The 22,017-nt window shown below is 43.7% G+C and overlaps 1 protein-coding gene across 4 annotated transcripts in view; it reads left to right on the forward strand.

Moving 5' to 3' along the window:
• Positions 1-22,017, forward strand: part of LOC134162616 (chromatin remodeling regulator CECR2) — a 104,816-nt gene that overhangs the window by 26,069 nt on the left and 56,730 nt on the right. Inside the window, exon 1 of one of the 4 annotated variants that reach the window (XM_062616662.1) lies at positions 21,233-21,339. The exons of the other annotated variants lie outside the window; for them this stretch is intronic. The gene's annotated coding sequence lies outside the window, so the exon portion shown is untranslated. Of the gene's footprint in view, positions 1-21,232; positions 21,340-22,017 lie in introns of those variants that run through there. 4 annotated transcript variants of the gene reach the window in all.

Below are 22,017 nucleotides of genomic sequence, written 5' to 3' on the forward strand. Positions count from 1 at the left end.
AGCCTTGTCTAGAGCTCCAGGCAGTAACCTTCTGCAGAAGGCCAGAAAGGACAGCTGAATACAGTGATTTCTTTTAAAGCCACTGTAATGCTCTACCAGATCTTGTAGTTTTACTTAGAGGTAGTTGTTGGTTGGTGTTTGTTGGTTTTGTTTGTTTTGGGTTTTTTCAAAGGAAGTAATTTCCTACACAAAAGGGAAGTGTTTTTTCATGCAAGACGTAATTAAACTGAAATTCATTGCCACAGGATGTTATGGATGCCAGAAGTTGAGATAGGTTCAAAAAGCAATTAAACAAATTCATGGAAGAGAAGTTCATCGAGGGCAATTAAGCACAAAGATACAATCTCTGGCACAGGAAGTCTTAAGCCACAGCTTGCTGGGAGCTGGTAGGGGGGAAGCCTTATGGTGTTCTTGCACCATTCTTACACACCCACCAAGTATTTGTTGGTACTTGGTGTCTTGGGTAGGATATTGGGCTCCATGAGCCTTTGGGCTGACCCAGTCTGATGGTTATATTCATCTGTTGTGCTTTAGACAAAACATGTGCTGCCTCAGTTTTGCTAAAAGAATGGTAACAGCATATAGAGATGTGTGTGACCCTTTGGATTCCCTTTTCTATGTCCCTTTTTTGCAAGCAGAGAGCAGAATCAAGACTAGATCTTGGTGGCAGAGAGCAGAGCTGGGCTCACAAGGAAGGGAAGGAGCAGTGGGGAAGGAAAGGAAACCAGGCTGCTCAACCACTGTCCTGCTGGCACATGTTGCGGTCTGCAGAGCATGCGGCGTGGTGTTCATGGGAGAGCTCCAGACACTTCATGTGCTTCCAGAAAATTTGTGTCTGTGTGAGCCCTGTCTTCCAGTAACCTGCTCTCATCTGCCAACTGCTTTCACTGGTACAGCCAAAGCACAGCACCTTTTAGAAGGGACTTAAAATGAGACTTTGTGCTGATTAATAGCATGTAGATACAGAAAGTAATTCCTCAGATGGACAATTACTTGACTTCTAGCCTCTTGCTTGGTTTTATGCTTCCTGCAGTTTCCCTTGGTTCAGAAACTGAAGTGAAGCACTGTTAAAATGACATTATATTATGTGCTGTCATTCAAGGTAGATAATGCATAGTTATAACTTTGTAATTGGAAAACATTAGGTCCAGCTCAATAATGTTGCTTAATATATATTGAGAACTTTAAAAGCAATAACCAAAAAACCTCAGGTCCACCCTCCCTGCCCTGGGCAAGCCTGTAACTGTAAACTGCTGTGAGAGGATATGTATGAGGCTGCCACAGGGATCAGAAGTAGTTTCTGTCTCAAATTCACTGATGATTTAGAGAAGGAAATAGTGTGCTGATTAAATTCATGAACATTAAAAATGCTAAAGGAGTACTATTCAAACATGCAAGAATCTAGAAAGAGATTAGAAGGACAGATAAAGAACTTCCAGTTGGAAACCATATGCTGTCATATCTGGACATAAATAAACTAAACCAGAGGTAAGTGGTGGGAACATTTGCAATGTGAGAACGAGTGTGCTATGTCTTGTGACTTCTGGCTAAAATCAGTATTTCATATTTTACTTCAGTTCTTGAAGGTACTTTGAAAACATGATCCAAGTATATGCCCAGTTGAGAGAACCAAATTGAGCCCAGAGTTTATTATAATTTAAAAACATTGTGAATCCAGTGGGTCATGTTTGTTGTGGTCCTGACACCTTGTTCTAAATATTTTCGAGCAAGGCAGACCTCTAGTTCAAGGGAGGCTATAAGAGCATAATATTGTGCGATGATTTCTTCTTAAAGATGTGGTAATACAAAGGAAAGCTACTGACTGCATATGAAGGGATGTTATACTGTACAGCGTAGGAAGACTGGCAGTAGTCCCTACCCTTTTGTGTAGCCTTGTTTCTGAACACCTTAGTGCCAGAAAGATTTAAGAATTGTGTGAAAGTCAGAGAGTATCAACCAGAATAACAGCAGGAGAATGATCCTATTGTAAAGACAGATTGAAGGGCCTGAATATGTTGGGACGCTTACCTGTATCTAAAGGACACAGACACCAAGGGAGCCAAGGAAATTGGGTGACAGAAATAGCAGGAGAAAGGAGGAGAAAATGGATTCTGAGCACAAGGAAGGGATCCTAAACAGGAATAGTAAGCTCTCTTATTGAAATACTTATACTAGACAAATAGATTGGAGGGCAGTAGATAATATCCTTCAAATAGCTCAGGGTTAGAAATAGGATCTTGTATGCCTTTTGTCCTCAATAAAGAGAATAGGAAAGCAGGGGATGGTTGGTATCATAAGTAAATAGCGGGTTCATCTCAGTAACCAATATGAGGATTATTTGATGAAGTAGGAGAGTGGGGACATGCATTCCTTTGGCAGACTTGGCCTAAGTACTAAACAAGTGACTCAGGATTTACTGGAAGGTATAAGAAGGAATTAGGAGGCAAATATAAAATGATCTTGCTATGCGAGTCAGTGCTCTGGAGGCTAGCTGACTGTGCTCAGTGGTCAATTTTTGATGGAGATATTTCACCTCCCTGATAGAAGAAAAGATTGGCATCTCCTCAGATACTATTTGGTTTGGATGGAAGAGTCAGTGATAGCAACTGTAGAGTTAATACTGTGCTTCCTATTACTTCAGAAAGGGCTGAATGTTTCGGACACGAAAAACTCTGTTTCTCAGCATTTTTTTTCAGCTATTCTTGTGGCGAATTAAACCATCTTTTCCTTGAATGCAATTCACACAATGAAGTTAAAATCATGTCTTCCCTGTTTCCTTCCTCTTCCATTTTGAGCTACTTTCATGTCCAGAGTTTGCCCTCCGCTCACTGAACTTCTGATCAGGTTCTGGATGAGGCCACTAGCCCAGCTTGTTCTCATTTGTTGTCCTTAGTCATATCTAGTATTAGATACCTTGGAAGAAAGAGTAAAATCCTGCAAAGACAAGTGGGAAAGCTGCAGAAATCTCTTGACTCCAGTTGCTGACATTGTTGATGTTTTGTGGTTTTTAATCTTATTAGGGTTATTGCTTCAATAAATACCTTGCCGAGTTGAGTTTTGTGGGTTAGTTCTGTCTGTATGGGTGCAGCAGTATTTTCTTTCATCACTTCTAAATCTGTTGGACAACTCCTTGCTCCTGTCTTATTGGGAGAAAAAGAGGGTGGGAATGGAGAATAAGTGCATCCAGATGGCTTTCTCTGCCTGCTTTATGTATCATACATTTGGATTGTTTCACCTCTTACTTATAGCCCCTTAAATGCAGCCCAGAAACTTGAAAATCATTAGAGTTCTTATTCAGAAGACTTTTTAATGGACTGTAGTCTATCCAAAGTCAAGCTAACTAGGGTTCAGTGAGTCTGAGTTCTGTAATGTGTGTATTTTGTAATTGAGTTCTTAGATGAGCATCTTTTTGGAGCTCCAATTTATGTCACTCTTCTAAGGCTTCTTATACTTTGTTTTGTTACAAGGACAAATGGGTTGAATGCAATGTTTGAGACTGTAGTTGTGTTTTCCATATTATTCTTTATCTCTAATACAAAGCTTCACGTCTGGTTTGTGGTTTTGACAATGACTGGAAATTAAGCAGATGTTTTCCCTGTGCTGTCCATGAGAGCACTTAGATCTTTCTCTGAATGGTTACAATTAATGTGGAACCCATCCATGTCCACAATTGCTTCAAACTCTCCTTGCCAATTTGCATAACGTTGCATTTGTGTGTACTAACATTTATTTGCTGTAACTTGGGTTGATCCTGCAGATTTAGTTTTTTAGTTCTCTCTAAGTTTTAAGTAACTTATAAAGCGGTATTGTCAACAATTTATTTTTTCTCCTATTGCTCATTGTATATGCCCCTTTCCAGATCATTTAATATATTAAATGTTGATCATAGTATCCGCCCCTGGGACTTCCCCCATTAACCTTGAAAACCAGCCATTTATTCATGCTGCTCATTTTTTCTAAATTAGCTTTAATCTATTGACAGATGTTTACCTCTCACCCCATGACTAGTTTCCCTAATAGGCTGCAGTGATTAATATTACCAAAGGCTGTTTGAAAATTCAAATTAATTATATCTACCAGTTTTTCCTTAACCGCTGTCTTGATTCTCCTTACAGAAAAGATGGAGGTGCCCATTTTTCTTATGGAAATACCATGTTAATCTGTGCCTCCTGTATGGCATTAATCTAACATCCATAACTACTGAGACGAGCCATTTTACCAGGTACTAAAGTGAGGTTTACAAGTGTCTGTAATTCCCAGGCTCACCTTTGCTTTTAATACACGAATGCACAGTATCGCCTGCCCTGCAGCTTTGCCACTTCCTATTTAATTTTAATGATCAAGCTGCCGGCAAAATACGTAATACGCCGCTTAGCCCTTAACATTGTTAGTAACTTGGGCGAGTGCTACCCAGGCCAGTTTGTTTCCAATTTAAATTAATTTTATGTGACTCCAGGCATCAGTGGCAGGCTGCCCTGCGTTTTACAGCGCCTGCTTTTGAACTGCTTTTTACCAGCACCCGTCAAGGGCTCCTGCCTCCCGCTCTTGGAGATACAGTTTGAAAAGGTCTTCCGAGTATCTCGACAAATCCCTACCCTAAAACTTTGGGAAAGGTTAAACACATTTATTAAAATCTGAGGGTTTAACTTTTTTATTCAAACAAGCAAGCAGTAAATTGTCATTTAAATATGATGTTCCTATTTTTTGCCTTTTGTGTTAGTAAAAGTTTGATTATCTCCAAATCTTGCTACAATCCGGAGATTTGCAGCCAAATTCAGTCTTTATATTCAAGTCAGAGTTTTCTTCTGTACGTGTTTAAGCAATTTATGGCTTCAATGTATGTTTAATTGGGTTAATTTTAATGTTTTAAGTTATAAAATCATAACTGTTTCCTCCTGTTTACAGAATAAACTATTTGCTTATGACCTTTACTGAAGTGCTTTTGGTTAAAAAATTAATTTAAAAAATGCACTAAAACAGATTAAGTGGGTTTGATGATGAAGTTTAGTATTAATTTGTGTTAAATGAGAAGCTTTGCACCATGTAGATGAGGCCCTTAGTGGCACAGTTTAATGGTGGACCTGGTGTTACGGTTGGACCTGATGGTCTTAAAGGTCTTTTCCAACATAGTTGGTTCTATGGTTTTATGATTCTAAAACTGATTTACTGCGGTTAGCTATCTGACCTGGTTGGTTTCTGACCCTCAGGTCCTCCTGAGCTCTATGAAGCCAACACCTCAGCATCTTGCATACAGGCTTTTATTCAGAAATTGGAAGAAGAAAGTGAGTTTTTGGCTTGCAGCTCATGCCTCCCACATGCACTAAGGGCAGTGCTTAGGTTGTAGGAAGGTGCTTGACAGCAACCACATCCTCCCGTGTGCTGTGCTGCATTGGCATGAGTGACTGCGAGGTGACAGTGACAGAAGGCTGATCCACCTGTAAAATAACGTGGGAAAGAAAACTCAGCTGTCTAATAGTGGGTTTAGAATTTTTAATCCTAAAACCTCCCTGTGCCTGGTCATCGGTGATGCCCAGGAGCTGCTGCAACGCTGAGAGTGAGCAGAGGGAGAGATGCAGGTAGGGAAGCTGGGCACCAGCCTGGCAGTGATGCTGTAAAGTTACCCATGAAATTTCATCCAGGTTGAAAGGAATAAATAGAAACAAAGCACATACTCTTCGTCACCCGCAGATGGGCTCCACACATGTCAAGGCTCAATTTATCCTATCATCAAGGTCTGTTCTGGGCTCCTCTGTGTTTTCTGCCAGTTCAGTCTGGGAGTCGTTTTACACCTCTTGGCAAATATTTGGTTTGGATGTTAAGTATAATTTAAATGATTGATTAAAAGTCAGAGGAAGCTTCAGCTTCTATTGGTTACAGTAATTCCAAATTTATCTTTAGCAAAGTTTTAAAGGTATTAGTGCATCTTAAGTATTTGAGTGTGAAGTTTCAGTGGATCCTAACAGCCCAAATTGCTGTCCTGGCAGATTTTTGCACTGGTGTCGGTATCCCCAGTCAGAGCCAATTTGTATCTTCTTTAGTGATACAGTTAATATTTAAATGATTCAATGTTTATATTCCTCTTTGAGGGGGTAGGAAATCTGTAGAAAGCATTGAAAATGTTAGACTGAGCATTGTTTCTTTATTCCTAAGTATTCAAGTGCATCTTGGACGTAGACTCAGATGCTGCAGTACGTAGCACATTATTATATCAAATCATGTTGTTTATCTCCCACCCTTGTAGTGTTATGATGATTCCTTCTTATAGCTTTCTGTGGTGTTCTTCAGATGCATTTCAAACTTCCGGTCTCCTTAAAAATGCTTTGCACATCTTGCATTTTGACTGGCTTCAAAACCTCTTCCCCTCACACCTTATAGAGCCTCATTTCCCTGAGCTGATTTCCTGTGATGGAATTATTTCTCCTCTCCCTGCCACAGTGGTTACATTCTGCGCTGTGTCTGCTCCTAGCAGCCCGTGAAATGTGGTCCTTTGCATGTGAGTGCCTGGCATTTGCCATCCTAATTGTGCTTCTCCAGACACCGCGGTGCGTCTCAGATGTTTAAGGAATTCAGCCTCACAGCTTTCCTGTGCATTAAGAAAGTATTTGCTCAGTTTTATGGAACCACAAAGTGAAATGCCCAACTTCTTGGAGGAAGTCTGTGTCACAGCTGGGAGATGAACTCTGATCTCTCCATGTCTGTCCAGAACATTAACGACATGATCATCTCCACTGCCTCATCTCAGATTCGGCTCTTGAAGTTGAACGAGCATGTCAAACTGCATTTTTCATCTATTTTCTCTTGACTCTGCTTATAGCTTGAGGCACTGGGGGAGAGTGGAGTTTTTACATGTTGGGAGTCTTCTTCAATACCAGTCTTTCATCCCCTCTTTTTCTGCCTTCATACATCCCAAGTTCTGTGAAATCAAGTCTATTCCTTTCTATGTCTGAAATGCAGTTTTCTGTATTCATGCACATACTTGCTGTCAGAACTTTTATCTTTGTCCTCTGTTTTAATGCTGCAACAGGATTTTATGTTTTTTTCAGGATCCTCACATTTTCTCTCCTCTATGACATTCAGCTCTAGGCAGCCAGTGTTTTCTGAATTTGACATCTAAATCATGTTCTTTCCCATTCAAATTTTACTCTCTGCAGCCTGATTCAGCATGGAATACAAACAGTTTTCTGCCTTGTATACAAAAATGCATATACAGGGTTAGATCAAAGGTCCGCCTAGCCCAGCATCCTGTCTCTTGTTGTAAAGCAGATACCCAGGGAAGAGTGTCAGAATGGGGCAGTCAAGCAGTGATGCTTCACTAGACTGTGTCCACTAGCCTCTGGCTCATATTTGCAGCTCTGAAACTTCCTTTTGTATTTAAGAGCCCATGATAGGTTTTTATCTCTTCACAAATGCACACACACACACACACACGTTAACTTGCTTGTTCCTTCTGTGAACCCATGTACACTTCTAGCATCCATGATATTCCATGGCAAAGAGACAGGCAGATGAATTATTGCTTGTGCAAGGAAATGTCTTCTTTTGTTTGTCTTTATCCTGAGACTTTCATTTGATGTCTGTCCATTCTCTTTTCAGAAGGGGTTACAAGCACTCATTCTCTGTGCTAGTCTTTTATTGTTTTGCATAGTTGTTTCTCCTGTAGAAGCTGTTTCATGCACTTGGTCACTGTTGTTGCCTTGCTCCAGCTTTTCAGTTCTTCTGTCTTTTACTTTTTTTCTAAATATGTGGACGAGAGCTGCACGTAAGTTCAAGGTGCAGTTTCACTCTGCATTTATAAGAGGTGCAATGATGTTTTACATTCCTTTCCTAGGCATGCCTACTATTATTAATTAATTTTTGACAGCCTCCACTATAGTGCTTGTACTTTCAGGGTTCTACAAGCTGCTGCCCAAGCTGCATCTCTGCACTTTTGCTTATGATCTGGACCCTGACAGTTACTTTTGATTCACCAAAATTTTCTTTTTTCTCTTGCATCTCCTTTTTTATGCTTCCACCATATCTGAAAGAACTTCCTTCCTCCAGTGCTCCTACTCACCTTGATCTCTAAATTCCTGCTTGAAGACTCATACTACAAAGCTCTTCAAAAGCATCTGCTCTTTTTTCCCCTTATCTAGTGTACCAGCACTGTCAGGCAACTTTCTATTATGCTGGAAATAAAAAATGCCTCTAAGACGTGTGCCAAGCTCACAGAATGTAAATCCACATATGTATATCCAATTCACTCTTCTTTTTTCTCCTTTCCTCTTCACCATCTGTCTTCTCATCTGGTTTCTGTGTGCATTAAGGTATAATTTTACACCAGTCCAGTTAATTCCAAGTTTAGTTTTAGTTTGCTCTGTTTAAAAGTGTCTTATGTTAATAGAGCTTTATCTGGTCACACTGTGTACAGCATCTCACGGAAAGCAGCCCTGCAACAATTTAAGAAGCAGTCCAGGGAAGTCTGGAGCCTCCTCTATTCCTGTCTGGGAGCTTTTGGATAGAAATCACTCAGATGATCTGTTGTAACTTCTGCCTAATAAGCCTGATGTTCCTTCTTTGTGATGGACCCGCCACATCACTGATGTGCAGATGTGCAGCCTGTTTGCCTCCCAGATGTGGTAGATTGTACACAGATGGACTCTGTGAGCAGTGAACAAGCACGCGTGAGGTTGGAGACGTACCAAGCGTGCAGTGTTTGCAGCTTATGCTGTATGCTGGGTCAGCACGTAAGCATTTGTCCAGAATTGTCCTGGATGCGTTGTCCTGACTGCATCTGTAAGAGAGCAATCTGCCATTGGATGCCTTCCTGTGCAAGTCCTAGTATTGCTGTGTGTTTTAACCACAACCAAGTTAATATGGGGGAACTGTTGTTCTTTTAACAGCATAATCTTTAGTTGCTGTATCACCATTGCAGATTATTAAATTACTCTGATTCCCCCTCTCTCCCTTAAAAGTATACAGTCCCTTACAGTTTAGACAAAAAGGGGTTGTTTTAGACTCAGCATTCAAAAAACTGGGCATTGTGTTCAGTCGCTCCCATATGGACTTTGAGCCTTGGTCTGAGCTGGGGATATACATCATTCTGCAGATGCAGTGAGACAGGATTAGTGTCCTTCTTGCCCTGTCTTCCACAACCACAGCATTTAGCTGCAGTGTGGTTTTGAAGGTCAGCCGCATTTCAGGTCCCCTGGCTGCAGAGGTGCTGAGGATGACTCTGTCCTTAAGGTTGCATCATTGCATTTACATGTAGAGATGTGATTCACAGAAAAGTCTGAATCTCTTCCTCTAACGTATAGCTCCACACCACATAACAGTGTCTTGGAATAAATCTGTTAACTGAGTGTTAAGTTCAATTAAACTAAATTAGAAATGGATTAATGCTGCAACGGTCAGAGGTCTAGTCTGAGAGTTGTTATGTTTGGTTTTAGTGCTCTGCATTTGGCTTCCTGTGTGATCTTGGGCAAGTCACTTAGCTTATCTGTGAGAAGCCTGCATGGTTGTTGTGAAGCTAAATGCCATAAAGATGCATGAAGTCCTCTTGTGTGTATGTTACTGGCTTTATAAAAAGACTGAAGATTAAGTTAACAAAACCAGTCTCTCTTTGTCAGCCCTTTCTGTGTCCCAAATGATCTCTATGGTTGGAAAAGCCTCCACACTTAAAAAGTTCCCTTATAACCAAATCTTGCAAACATACTTGCATAGGCTGTACCTAAATAAATGAAGTTACACTTAAATGAATTAGCTGTTGAATCTAATGTTTATGATTATATTGGCAGTGTGATCTGCTGCTGCAGTGAGTGTGGCTCGGAGCCATTCTGATGTTAAAAAAGGAACAGAAACAATCAGTAACCCTGCTGCCAGGCAAAGGAAGGATGAGGGCTGGGGCAGACAAAAGCTTAATCTTTCTCTCTCTCTCTGTTTTTCTAAGAGTTTGAGCTAATCACTGATAACCAACACTAAAACATCTGAATCATAAATCTATTCAGCTACTGTGTGATTCCCAACAAACAGAATACAGAGTGTTTGTGCCTTAGCTCTTCCGTTCCCTGCTGAGCCATGCCTCGCATTTCTCTCACATATAAACCTTTCTTGTAGTCTTTGCAGGTTTAAAACTAAATTCCCATAATGCTATTTACATTTAAGTCACTGGGGCACCCTTTCTGTGGTAGCTCCCTTTTAAGATAACTTTAGGCAGAAGATGAAATCACAAGTAAGTCCAAAGATCAGGGATGCAGCCTTACATGCTCGTCCTTCTCCCCCACCCACCTCCCTCACAGCCAGGACTCCTGCTTCCCGCTATTGTGAGGATTAATCCTTTAGTGCTCCTCGCTGCTTTACCTTCCATGTAGCCAATAAGCACAGAGTGACTGAGAGACTGGATGTGTGTTTGAAGGAATGAATAGCAATGGATCAAACTGGTGTAGCTCCTTCTCAAGTGCTATTAGGAAAATATAGTCATTTGCCTTTTATTTTAAAACTTACTATGATGCCTTAGCTTATCTGAAAGTGACTCCAGGCATTTTTGGATTGTTTTTTCTTCCTTCTAAGATCAATGGACAGATGGGGGGGTGGTGGTGGTACGGGACAAATTCCTATCTTTGCACCCCAGCTAGAAGTGAATAGAGAGGTAGTACTGAATTCTGTTCCTTGATTGCTGGCTATGGATGTGCTCCAGCACTGACCGAGGCTGCCGATAGTAAACGTGTAGGTGGAATATTTTTCAACACCAACATTTATTTGGGAGGAACAGGAAGGGACATTACATCTCTTCTGTGTGAGAAAGCTTGGAATGAGTGAATTTGTAGTCTGCAGAATAGGATGTGATTTTTCTTTGTTTACTTTTTCTTCTTCTGTTTCAACTGGACGGAAATGACGTGGAGGTTATTGAGTTAAAATGACTTCCTGAAATTTTTGTGTGCTAGAAGGGAAGGAGTTGGGAAACAGTCTTTGGAGCTCCTCTTGCTGAAGTTTATTAGCGAGTCATGGGGAATGTTACCACCCATCAACACAGTGGGATTGAGTCCTCTGGGAGGGACCAGGTCAGAGTCACCTGTGCTTATGGGCAAGTGTTTCAAGCAGCAGCAGCATGTAAATACATCAGTCAAAATGTTGGGGGGTGCAGAGAAGAGGTGTCCTCAAGTCTTTGAAGATGTGAGTCTGAGATGTTTTGCATAGCACGTGTAAGGCTCTGCGTGCCCTCTCTTAAGGAGGGCTGGAAATCATGGGATTGTTTTATACCCAAATGTTTTATTTTCATTTTATTTATTTAAAAGTTTGAAGGAAGCAAATATATGGAAACTAAAAGATGAAGAGTAGGTAATTACAACAGTTTGGGAGGAATGGTAGGGACTTTCTGAAACGAGACTCTTAAGTAAGTATTGGTTTTCCCAGTGCAGCTGTCTGGGGTGAATTTGTTATGGAAAGAAGAGTAGTGATTCTTGTTCCCAGCCCTGAATGTTCTGGGTCTTCTCACACTTTTTGATGTTTTCTGTATTTTACCTTTGAAATGCTTGATTTTTTTTTTTTAATTGAATTTATTTTGTTCTCTTTAAATGTTTTTTAACATTCGGGCAGTGAAATCAGATCCTCCAGAGGAAAACTGTTCTTTGAGAGTTGTCTAGCTAGCATAGCTTTCCCTAAACTTGATTTTTCCTTAGTTCCTCTGTTTTGCTTCTTTGGATACAAATGCCAGACAGGATGAGACATTCCCTTCACTGCTGAAAAAGGAAGTGTAATTGGCAATGTTGTAATTTATGCCTGTATGAAGTGCCAGGTGCAGGTGTCCTTTCTCCTATCTGTGGGACTTAATGTTTGGAGAGGCTTGAGCAAGCCTGTGTATAAAAGGGCCTGCCGTCCTCTTCTGCTTTGAGGGATCTGTGAATAGTTAAGCTGGTTCTCGTTGTCTTACAAATATTAAGTCTCGTGGGAGATCTAGGTATTTGTCCCTATTTTGTGCGTATCGAAAAAGAGGAATAGTCAAGTGGGTTGCCTGAAGTCACCCAGCCTACAGAGCTGGGAATAGGTTTCCTGGCTCCCAATACTGTACTTTAAACCACAAGATTAGTCTTTTTTGAAAAGGATAATCTGTATGTTCAAAGAAGGCTGTATAAAGCTCCCATTAACCCCGGTGCTGTACCTAGTGAGGAAACTAATTTATGTTCTGGCAAATGAAAAGCGGTTTTGAAGACCCTGCTGCAGGTCACTGTCAGACCTTCAAGGTCTGTTGCCACCAGTTTAATTTTTCTCCTGTTTAAATTTGCCTCTGTCATTCCTGAGAAAGGAGGAGCAAAACTGTACTTCTGAGGAAAGATTTCCAGAGGCATCCAGTTGTGGATAACTGAGAACAAGGTCCACGTGTGGTTTTCTGCTATGCTTAGTTAATGTACAGAATGGCTAATGTTCCCATTCTTCCGTGAAAGAAAGAGATACTTCCTGGCAAAGCTCTTTCTTATTGAATTGATCACTTAGTCAAGATCTGAAGAGCTGAATTCCAGTAGCTGATGACTGGAAATGTCCTTTCAAACTAAAATGTTGAACTTTAGAGTTTACCCCTCAGTCCTCAAGCTACCTTATCTGAACAGCAGAGGAATTTTCTTTCCAGTTTTCTTCTGTTATCGAGGTAGAACACAGCATCTGAATGTTAGAGAAGTAGCAGTACATTAACCCAGCCTTGCCTGTACTCATAGGTTGCAAGTGTTTTACAGGGTTGGCTAAAGATTATCTAACTTTTGGCGGGGGGAGGAGAGAGAAACAGGCAGAGATTTAGCTCTCATCACTGAATGCATGAAGTGAGAATCAAAGCCAGGGCTTTCCTGATCCCATGCTCCACTAATAACACTTTTACAAGCTGGTTATATAATTATCTGTTACCATGGGTTTTTTCTCCACTTCAGGCAGATCAGCTATTTCATCCCGACAAAGCATTTTGTGCAGATCTTTGGATAATCCAGTGTCATCACTTCTGTGCTGAGTTGCAGAAGCAGAGCTGGCTACTGTGGTTTACAAGATGTAACAGACCTTTGGGTTTTGGTTGGTTTTGGGTTTGTATTTTTAATGTAATGAAACAAGTCTGGTTTTATTTTTCTTTTTTCTTATTCTAGGTGGCAGGAAAGAATTTATGAGCAAAAGATACTCCAACTAATGCCTGTAGAATAAGTGTTAAAGCAGTAGACCTGGTTTCCTCTGTGTCTGGGCAAGTAGTTTACTGCCCTTCTCTCAAATTACAGTGCTGTTTATAATATGTGTTTTAAGAGTGTAGTTAGCATTAACATTTATGAACATAATAATTAACATTAATAATAATTTGCCGTTTCTGGCAGGTGTAATTATTATTGCATAAATAGCCAAGTGTTTATAGCAACCTCAAAATTTATTGCCAGTAAAGATAACATTAAATTAAGCTAAAGAAGAATCTCTGTATGGCATATGTGTTGAAGAAGATACTAATCCTTTGTTCTGGAAGGAGAGCTCCAAGCACTCCATCACCTTTTTTATGGAGCAGCATTGCCAGATGTGGAATAAAACACAGAGCATCCACCTCCTAAGCACATGAAGGGCTCTGTATCATTTCCCTTGGCAAACACACATGTAAACTGAGCTCTTTCCAGTGGAGATGGTTCATGGCCACTTCTGGCTTTGCCAGGACAGTTGCACTGGTGGCACTTGTGTGAATGGCAAGTCACAGTGTGTCACAAGAAGCAGCTCCTGAGATTTTACACTTGCCCTAAAATCCCTGGGACTGCCAGCTTTATGCTTTGTTTTTCTGAGCAGATCATTCTCTCTTCTGCCTTCCCCCAGCTGCGGGGAAGGGAACAGGAATTCCCACGGGCTTCCTGGCTCATTTTCTGGCTGCTCCCAGCTCTGAATCATAGGATCAACTAGGTTGGAAAAGATCTTTAAGATCACCAAGTCTGACTGTTACCCCCCGCACTGCCAAGTCCACCACTAAACCATGTAACTGAGGGCCTCATCTACACGGTTTCTGAACACTTCCAGGGATGGTGATTGCACCACTTCCTTGGGCAGCCTGTTCCAATGCCTGAGCATCCTCTCCATGAAGAAATGTTTCCTAATATCCAACCTAAACCTCCTCCTGTGCAGCTTGAGGCCATTACCTCTTATCCTGTCACTTGGTACTTGGGAGAAGAGATCAGCCACCTCCTGTCTCCATCCTCCTTTGAGTTAGCTGTGGAGAGTAATAAGGTCCCCCCTGAGCCTTCTCTTCTCCAGACTAAACACCCCAGTTCTCTCAGCTGCTCCTCATCACACTTGTGCTCCAGACCCTTCTCCAGCTTTGCCCTTCTCTGGACCTGTTCCATTACCTCAATGTCTCTCTTGTAGTGAGGGGCCCAGAACTGAACACAGGATCTGAGGTGCAGCCTCACCAGTGCCCATTACAAGGGGATGATCACTGCCCTGGCCCTGCTGGCTATGCTATTGCTGATACAGGCCAGGATGCTGTTGGCCTTCTTGGCTGCCTGGGCTTAAGCTGGCTCATGTTCAGCATCTGTCAATCAGCACCCCTAGGTTCTTTTCCATGAGCAGCTTTCCAGCTACTCTTTCCCACTCTGAGAGCAGTCACCTCCATCACCAAGAAACCCTGTTGAGTCCTGTTTAGGTTTTTACTAGCATCCCACGGAAGATGATGTCTCAGCAGAGCAGGGCAGGTCGCATGTTCCACAGGACAGCTGAGGAAGCACAGAGGCTGGCTGAGGGGAAGGTGAGCTGGGTAGCAGTCACTGGGAGTGGAGGCTTCAAGCTCCAACCAGGCTTTAAAAGCTCGAGGTGGCTTTTCCACATATCTAATGAAAATACAGATTTTTTTTTGGTGGAGGCTGAAGGCAGAGTGTGAGCACTGGAAGAGGTAACTTCCTGTGTTTGTTTTGACATTGGATCCTGCAGTGACATGTGTTATGAAGCCAAGGCTGTGTATGGAGCTGTGACTCACATTACAATATTTGGCAGGCTTAAAACACTATTTCCTATGACAAGCCTGTACCTTAGTGCATATATCTCACATTAGGGTGGTAGCACCTGTGTTTCTTATAATAAGGAAAGGAAAATGTATAAAAGCCATTAATTTTTCTGTTGAAGTATGTCTGGGCTATATAAGCTTGGAATAAGCTTGGGTAGTCCGATAGATAAGCCAGTTGATGCTTTTGGCTATCCAGAGTAGTGCAGACAGTTATCTAAGAGTATGAAAGAGACCTATTAGTTATGGTTCCACAAACTGTTATGCCAAGGGATAGATGTGTGTTTTTAAAAGTCATTCTTAGGCTTGAGACTAAGCCTGTTGCAAACAGGCAGTTCAGACATCTGAGTAGCTGGCTGGCTGCGTCATCAGGGTTGGTACAGGTCAGCAGCTACTTCATACATTTTCAGTTCTTTGCTAACCTAATAGAAAAAACACTGGAACTGGGATTTCCCTATAGCACTGTGGTGGAATTCACCCCCCATTCATTTTGGCCATGTGTGGTGGTAGAAACCTGTGTGGTACCTGTGTGTGGCTGCAGGCTCTTTCTCGATGGCTTTTTAGTTTTGTCTGACCCCGAGTGAGGAGGAAGAGTTTTTAGTGCCGACAGCTCTTTAAGGCCAATGTCCCTGCTGAGCCTCCAGCCTGGGTTTGTTTGTGGTGGGTACGCTGTGGGCTGCGCTCCATGCAGCATCGGAAGGGGAGGCAGAAGAATGGCTGGTTGTGGAGATCAGATTAAAGAGAAAAAGCAAGGCTTTACATAAAGCCTGTTTTCATCTTAATGTATTTTACTGTTTCATCCTGCTTTTCCAGGCAAGGTTGAGCATGGGACCTGTCTTTCCCCATTCAAAAGCCAGGTTGTCTTTTTTTGTTTGAGGGGCAGAAGGGATGTAACGGAATCACCTGAACCCCTAAGGGGCGATCTGGGCTTTCTATTTATTTCAATGATAACAATAGTTTTTTCATGGATTGCTTATCAACTGGCAGCTAACAACATCCTGGAGGGGGAAGCAATGTAAATGCTGGAGCACCACTTGTTTCTGTTGTGGGAGTTTTGAGGTGAGAGTGCAAGCCAGCTGCATAGCTTGAATGCCATGGTGCCTTAGTGGTGCTTTATGGCAGGGAGTAAGTACCCCAGGAGTTTAGGCCAGTGCACAAACCAGAAATGTGGAGGTTGGTTTAGATGGGACAGTCTGGCTGTATCAAGAGCAGTGAAAATCCCCTTAAAAAAATTGTTTTCCCAATAAGTCTTGAAATCTTTGCAGAAACATCAGTCAAGCAATCCATTCCAGATTTTGGCACTCATCCTTTCCCTTCCCCGTGCTCATGCTGAGCAGATGAGTGCAATGGCCAGACCTAAAATGAAGAGCATCTACAGTCTGATCTCATCTTCCCTTGCTGCCTTTGGCTGGAAAGGAGGAGGGGCTTTGAAATCGGATTATTACTTCGAGCCTCTTGGCTTTGGAGCTACAGACTGTTCCCCATGTTGCCAATGGGCTTAAAAGCTTAGCAGAACTCCCACTAGGTACCCAGGAAGCCTCTTACCGCAGGAGATGGTGACATGGCAGGATCAGCTGTTCTTTATTTATCAAGCAACCAAATCATCTGGGGAGGGACCATACCAAACCCAGTGATGTTGTTTCTGGAAACATCAAGAACAGGTAGAGCTGTGCTCACCCAGGGTGCTGCATAAAAGGGTTGATAAAATTTGTATTCTTTAGCAGCTGGTAGTACTTAGCCCATTAATGGGAATGTTAAATCCAGCAGTTGTGGAGAAGAGTGAGTTAGGGGTTGTTCTGGTTTTGTTTTACCGGCAACTCAGTACTATCATGGGACTGTGAGAGGTTTAACAGTATATAATCTATATGGTATTACGAGTTAGCTTCAGAATGGTCATGATCTGCTTACCACTTTCCTCAGCCTATCTTCCCAGAACAAAAAAAAAACCTGAAAGCCTAAACCAGCACAGTCTACAAGTAGTATAACAATCTGAACACGTGATACTCCATACAAGCGCACATACTGGGGGAGATCCTTTCTAGGTGATAATAAATGATATCCTTCTGAGGGCGAGGCAAACAGGATGTAATTCAATCAGACTGTGTTTCCTCTCATACTGCTGTGTTTGGAGGTTATTTTCAGCTAGGGGAGCTGAACTCGTGGCTTGGGCAATAGTGGTCAGACACTTTGGGGAGGGGGTGTTTTGGTCTGGGTTTTCTCAGGGCGCGACCCCAGTGTTTTTGCTGTAAAGGCATGGACCTCTGATTAGAAATTTCAGCAGGCTCATGTTAAGGTTGCTTTTCTTAATTGCCCTTCACAGGCCTGTTGGAAGTCTTCCGCAGGGGCTGCAAACCGTAGGCTGGAGACCATCAGTTCTGCTGAGCCTGAGATTCCTGTCTCTCTCCCATATAAAGCCAGCACAGTGCCCAGTGCGATGCTTGCCTCTCAGTCAGCATAACTGGCTTATAGTAAATGGTGTAGATGATCTGCTCTGAAGGAAGAGGGGATTATTTTGAAAGGGAGAAATGATCCTTCAGAGGGAAATAGCATGATCTTCAAACGCTTTGGCTGCTAGTAAAACTGCTGGGGAAAAAAGATGATTGCAGTGGAACAAGTGTCAAACCTTATGGCTTCTCTCTTAACCCCAGCACTGAGTGAAGCATGTCCCTGGTAAGGATGCTGGGGCTTGTGGTGATTTTTTCATCTGTAGAATTGTTCTGCATGTGGGTGTGTGCCTCCCCTTCCTACACAGGTGCTACAGGGCTTTACTGAATGTTCTTTAAATGCTTTGATGCTCTGGGATGAAAGCTGCTCTAGAGGCATAAAGTCCTAATGGCTAACTGTTAAACAGAAACTAATAGCTTATTACTTCAGAGCTTCACATGTCCATCTGAAAAGGTACTTTGCAAGGGGGGGGGGAGAAACAGAATGAGTAGAAGCTGTACATCTTTTAAGTGCTGACAGTGCGTAAGAATCATAATGATTGGTAGTTCTTGTCCCAAATCGCTTGTACTGCAGGCAGGATGAGCTAGGAGGAGAGGAAAGCTTTACTAGTAGTGGTACACTCATAATGATTGGTAGTTCTTGTCCCAAATCGCTTGTACTGCAGGCAGGATGAGCTAGGAGGAGAGGAAAGCTTTACTAGTAGTGGTACACTGCTATGGGGCATGGGGGAGACTAGACTGGTCAGTCTGAAACCTCTTGTCAGTACAGTTTAGCCACCCAGCATGAGCTGCTCGTATTTGTTTGTATTATGCAGCAGTGAAAAATTTCAGTTGGGAGGCAAGCGGCTGCATGCTGTGCAAACAGGGGAGGGTCCCTGTCCCAAAGGAGAGATCAAGCAGCAGGTTAACATGGGTGGAGAACAAGAAGCCACAACTGTCCTGGTGAGTACAGTAGGTGGCTGAGAGATAGCACAGTGGTCTCAAACTTTGGAACATGCTGGTAGTGAGCCTAAAGAAGACAAAACCAGAGTGTGCCTGTAAACCAAGCCTGAAGAATTCTATCAAAAATCATCCATCGGCATTGGAAACAGTTTGCATTTTCAAACCTACTTGGTCTGAACCGAGCAGAGTTCAATCTTTGTGCATCCCCTTCCCAGCTGAAGAGAGCTGCCGGAGGAGAGGGTGACTGACGTTACCCGTTGCACTGCTGGCACTGGCGGGATGCACGTGGGATTTGTTCTTTGCAAACAGCCCTAATGTGGAGGCAATACGACAAATTGTCCCCAGCTTTCTGTTTATAACTGTCTCCCTCATACAAAGCTGTCATCTCACACCTCTGCTTAGCCTTGGAGTAACATTATGCTCCTATTTACAACATGCTGGAAATAGCCTTCAAAGTCTGCTCGCAGAAAGTCAGGGAAGGTAGAGATCTCAGAAAGCACTGGCAGACATAAAGGGGGGGACCTAAAATAACACGAGAAGGCAATACTCTTGCTACTCTTTCTTTATCCCCCTCCTCAAATGATAGTCCCCTTTTGACAGGGTAGCTTTCTTCTCCCCAGGGTATTTATTTGCTCTTCATCCCTTGCTCTTGCACATACCAGTCTGGTGGCTCAGAGAAAAGCCAGGACCACTGCGGTGCTGAGTTTCACTAAACCTCTTTTGCTCATGCCCCCAAAGATATCATAGAAGGCCAGCTTGGCATGCCCTGAGCTCGTGGTCCCCAGGGAGTGAGGTGAAGATGATGTGTCCTTAATGAGAGCTTCTGACTTGGTCCCTGCTGCCAGGAGTGCAGGAGGGCATTCAGCACCCCCTCTTCTTGTGGTGGAAAGGTGGAGTGGAGAAGCTGGGGGCTCCTTTGGCTCAGGAAGCCATAAAGCCCTGGAGCATCTCATAGAGGACAGTGTACAGGCTCCTGCAGGACTGTGGGGAAGCTGGGAGAGATGCATCCAGCTGCAGACTTGGATAGTGGGTGGTGTCTCCAAATAGCTGCTTAAAATTAAGATAATGTGGTTGGGAGAATCCACCAGGGTCAGGACCTGTAACTTCTGTCTGACTTTATGGCAGCCATCTGAACCCGCTGCTGTTTGTGCTTGCAGGGTATCCTGGTGCTAGGAATACCTCTGACTTGCCACAGTGCCCTCCTGCCTTGGCATGCAGAGCAGGGCACTCAGTAGGTTTCATTATTTTAAGTACTATTTCCATATGATGGCAGCAATCACAAGCAGGGAGAGCATAGCACCAGGCTGCAGAAAGCCTCTGAGTGCTGTCTTTGGGCGCGATTTTTCAGATGTGCTGAGTACTTCCTAGGGGCTGAGTGCCCCAACAGATCTGAGTTGTGGATGTCGGCTTGTGGCATAACTGGATCCTGTCACCCCAGTTCCATGACCATGTCCCACTGATCATTGCATTAGCCTTCTGCTGCTGATTTGGGTGTACTCTCTAGCCAAAAGGAGGGTGCTGCACTTTCCTCTCGGGGATGTGCTGGGGGGAGCAGTGCTCTCTCCCCAAGTCCCTGCAGCCTCCTTGGACATGTGGCCCTTTGGTCAGGACAGCAGGAGCTCCCAGCCAGAGATGTGAAGTCCACACACCAGCTTCACACAGCACGGCGATAAATGGTGTTTGTTGTAAGCATTTCAGGCCTGCAGCTGACTTTCCATTTTCCTAACCAATCCCAATAGCTCCCAGTTACCCCAGTGTGATTTTGCCAGGCTCTTGCCCAGGTACCCATTGTCATTATTTAGCTGTGAAGGGAAAGAGAACATCCTGACTCAATTCATCGATGGTGTTGAAATTTCAGTGCATGGATTGGGGCTGGCTCGGTGCAGCCCACTGGTAGCTTTCAGTGATCTCTTAAAGCCTCTGCAAAAGCCTGTTGAGTCACTTGGGAGTATTGCAATGGAAAGCTGATAACAGCAGCATCATGGAAACAGAGCTGAACGGATTGGGGTTTTTAAACTGATGGCTAACTTGGACAAGGCTTATCTGTGCTTAGTCTGGTTATGTCCATCAGATTCGGTTATAGATGATTCAGCTCCAGCACGGAGGAAGCCTTTAAACTGTAGTCCTGAACCTGAGCACCCAGTCTGCTCACACTGGGCTCTTGCACGTACTGGCTTCCCTGTGGTTTTGGAGGGAGTCTTCTGAAACAAGGGCCCCAAACTTTGCAATACCGTCTTCCATGCAGACAGCTTGCCAGGAGCTGGAATCTGACCAGCTGCTTTACAGAGCTCAAAAATCCACTGCGTGTGCTGGTATTGATGGCAGTGGTGTCACTGCTGTCACAGCTTTGGACTCGTTTCTTTACTTTTACCCAGGAAGCCAACTGCCTTTCCTCTCAAATCTTTGCAGATATCAAGAAGCACTGTATTTTGGGCAGCATGGGGCTTGGGTCACTTGCATGGTGTCAAGAGCAGACCAAAGTTATCAACCGCAACAAAACACAAGTGACGTTGGAGTTTAATACATCTGGGGGAGCAGCATTTGTTTCAGCCTCAGCCCTTGGCCAGCAGCGCTCTGGTGTGGTGTTAACCATACCTGCCTGGCACGGGGCAGCGTTCCCTTCTCTGCCAGCACACCGAGGAGCAGGGAGGGATTGGGTTAGCAGTGCCCTCCCGCCTGCTGCTGGCCAGTGCTCCTTCAGGGAGAGGTGGTCACCCTTGCTCCTGCGGCTGCCTCTTCCCGACAGCCCTTGCCTGACTCAGGGGGGATTTAGTCCCGGGCTGGGGGGAGGGAAAGACGTTAAACAGGCTTTTCCCTAATGAGGTGTGACGCCAGCTGGAGAGGGGGAGAATCCTGCTTTTCTGCTGTCTGTTGCTCTCTACAGCTACAGGAGGAGGAGATGTGGTCGTCATCCCCCCCTCTCCTCTGCTGATTTGCTGCCTCTTCTCTTTCCTTTCTGTGCCGTCCCCAAAGCGTTTTGGCAAGGTTCAGATTTCTGTGCTCACAGCTCAGTGCTCAAAGAGAAAAGGGGAAAAACAAAAGGGTTGGAGGCGTGGGGAGGATGGTGGCTGGGAGGATGGTGGCTGGGAGGGAGCCCAGCCGCTCGCTGCTTGCCCTGGCGAGGCTGTGGGGACGGGTGCCCAGGGCAGGGTTTGCCCTGAGGTCCAGGGGGGGTTTAATGGTTTCTTTCTCTTGGGAGTCCCTGGCATTACTTCAGCTCAGATGTGCCACCCAAGCACTGTGACACTTTGCTGGCTGGCCTTTGTTGGAGGGGAGGGCTGGAAAAACAAGGTTTATTTCTCCTGGGAAATGTGGGCTGAAGCCTTAGGTGAAAACCCAAAGGGATCCTAACATTTTGTTTACAGTCCTAAGATGTTAAGATTTGCATCGCATCCTCCTGGTTCCCTGCATTCCCACAGCATCCTGGGTGTGTGGAAAAAGTCCAGGATTTAGGTGGTTCGGGGGAGGAAGCTGGAAAATCCGGTGGGATAGTATTCAGTTAAACAGGGCTAATGGATCTAGTTCTTGGAAATTGAAGCACCCCTCACTGATCTTGCCCTATCACAAGCAGCAACAGAAAACAGTAGACAAAAACTTTACAGGACAATGTCAGTATCTTTTTTTTTTTTCCAGTAGTCATGGTAATACTTGGACTGTGCCTTT

The sequence above is a fragment of the Pezoporus occidentalis genome, unplaced genomic scaffold (genome assembly GCF_034315485.1).
Source record: "Pezoporus occidentalis ecotype Australia unplaced genomic scaffold, CSIRO_AGI_Poc_V1 ctg19, whole genome shotgun sequence".
In the NCBI taxonomy this organism is placed as follows: Eukaryota; Metazoa; Chordata; class Aves; order Psittaciformes; family Psittacidae; genus Pezoporus; species Pezoporus occidentalis.